The following is a 2,500-nucleotide window of genomic DNA, read 5'->3' on the forward strand; positions in this document are numbered from 1 at the left end:
CCTTGTCATAATGAGTACTTAGAATTTGATGATGGTGGTACGTGACATTTGGGAATGGACATCATGAATTCTGGAAATAAACGGCTCAAAATATTACACAGTGTACCTTTAAGGAGAATCATAGTAGTCATGTGGGTGTGGACTGGAGAGTAACCTATCAACAGTTTGACAGCAGTGGCGGTGGCAATGGCTAATCGTGTCTAATTAATAGTGAAGTGAAGTGAAAGCCCAACTGGGAAACTCCAACTCCCATTGTCATTGTGACACAGCACTCCACAGCACACAAGTGTTCACTGCACACAACGAAATTGCATTTATGCCTCATCCATGCAAGGGGGCAGCCCCCAATGGCGCCCCAAGGGAGCAGTGCGACGGGACGGTACCATGTTCAGGGGACCTCAGTCTTGGAGGAGGATGGGGGAGAGCACTGGTTGATTATTCCCTCCACCAACCTGGCCGGTCGGGAGGCCGGCAATCTTTGGGTTACAAGTCAGACACTCTAACCGCTTACCCATGGCTGCCCTACCCATGACTGCCCTTATCCTTATAGGCTTAATTGACTTCCGTCAACTGTACCCTTGTGTGTCACCACCACCTACAGTTCCCATTTCCATTGCCCTTATCACTCCAGGCCTAAGTAATTCAATTCCCCGAATCAAACCCTCAATCCTTTCACCTTTGACCCCAATCCCATACAACAGTGGTGGGAAACCTGTTTACGATCCCTTCAGGCTGTCTTATCTGGCCCCCGATGTCATTTTAATGTTGTGCCGTTTCACATGAAATGTGACATGTTTGGTAAAGAAATCTTAGAAATTACATTTGCAGGCCCTGCTGTGGCATAACGGTAGGGCACTGGGTTGCTATGCCGATCCTTCCCCCCTTTCTTCTCACTCGTTTCCTGTCTGTCCTCCACTGTCCTGTCAGAAATAAAGGCAAACAAACCCTAATATAAATATATATATATATATATATATTCAAAAGAAATTACATTTGCAGTACTATTTAGTTTATTCATGGGCCCTAGTGAAGGTGGGGTCTGTTCAAAAGGTGGCCACCTTCAATATAAGCCTAAAGTGCGGGCGGAAATCCTGGTCTGTGTTCATAGTACAGCCCTTGGAGGACTTTATAAAACTGGAAGTGGCCCTTGAATGAAAACGGTTCCCACCCCTGCTATACAGCGAGCTCCTGTAGAAATGGGCATCCCTCCTTGCCCTTGCCTACAGCCCCATCTAGTGGAGAATGCCCTGCAAAACTCCAACTTTGTGTGCCATAAAAGTTGCAAGTACTATTAGTGACATAATTAGGAAAACGTTGTAGATATTTGGCAGGTCAGGCATGACATGTTGAAATGGTCGCACCATGCATAGGTTTCTTTATTATTACACAGACACGTTTCAGCTTTCTGCCTTCGTCAGTGTGCACATGTAATAATAAAGACGCCTATACATGGTGCGACCTTTTCTCATTTTTTTCAGTTTTACAATATTTTGGTCAGCACTCTTGAAAGAAGAAAAACTTTTTGGGTGAAGCCTGCTTCAACCATTATGAACTTTTAGGACATGTTGAAATTAAATGTCTGAATGAGCCTAAAACCTCAAGCATTTGTTCAAGTAGAGTCACAGTAACTGTGTTACTTTCACACCCTAATACACTTTCAAGCATTAATCACTTCCCTCCTGGACCACTGCAATGGGGTACTGTATGGCCTACCCAACAAAGCCTTGGACCGATTACACAGTATGTTCAGAATTCGTCTGCCAGGATTTGCACATAGCGGCAACACATAATTTCCACAGGTAGACAGCTTCACTGGCTACAAGTGAAATCCCGTATTGATTACCAAATTCTTCTCTTGAAATATAAATCTCTTCACTCTCTTGCTCCCCAGTACCTCTCTGAGCTCCTCCAACCCCACTCCCAGTCCAGGTCGCTGAGGTCCTCTGGAAAAGAGCATCTTACCTTCCCCCGAGCCAGACTTCGTACTGTTGGTGACAGAGCTTTCTGTGTTGGACAGTCTACCTCCCAACATACGCCAGGCCCCCACACTGGCTACGTTCAAGAAGTGCCTTAGATCCCATCTAATCACAGAGGCATATAGATTAAAACCACCCTGCCCTTTCACTAACCCCCCCCAACCCCCCCCCCCCCTTCTGCGACCTTGGGTTCCTTAAAAGGCGCTATATAAAACCAAGTTATTATTATTATTATTATTATTATTATTATTATTATGTAATTCACTATCTAATAACTGAAAGTACAGTAATTTACCAAAGGCTAACTGTCCATATACATATTATTACAATTAGTATAATATTGTTATAATATCTGATCAGAAATGCGGGATCATGCGATACAGAAGACACACATTTCACTTTACACACATTGTTTAATTTTACTGAGTATGCAATGCATTGGTTTTTTTTTTTTTTTACAATGGATTCATTAAAAAGGCCAGACACAATTCATGTAATAATAATAATAAAACATTTCTATGGAG

At 43.2% G+C, this 2,500-nt stretch overlaps 1 protein-coding gene across 1 annotated transcript in view; it reads right to left on the bottom strand.

The window, feature by feature from the left end:
- Positions 1 to 2,390: 2,390 nt before the first annotated feature.
- laynb (layilin b) overlaps positions 2,391 to 2,500 on the bottom strand; it is a 17,804-nt gene continuing 17,694 nt past the window's right edge. Inside the window, exon 8 of the mRNA XM_063206331.1 lies at positions 2,391 to 2,500. This exon is cut by the window's right edge and continues 951 nt beyond it. The gene's annotated coding sequence lies outside the window, so the exon portion shown is untranslated.

Source organism: Engraulis encrasicolus, chromosome 9, assembly GCF_034702125.1.
Source record: "Engraulis encrasicolus isolate BLACKSEA-1 chromosome 9, IST_EnEncr_1.0, whole genome shotgun sequence".
In the NCBI taxonomy this organism is placed as follows: Eukaryota; Metazoa; Chordata; class Actinopteri; order Clupeiformes; family Engraulidae; genus Engraulis; species Engraulis encrasicolus.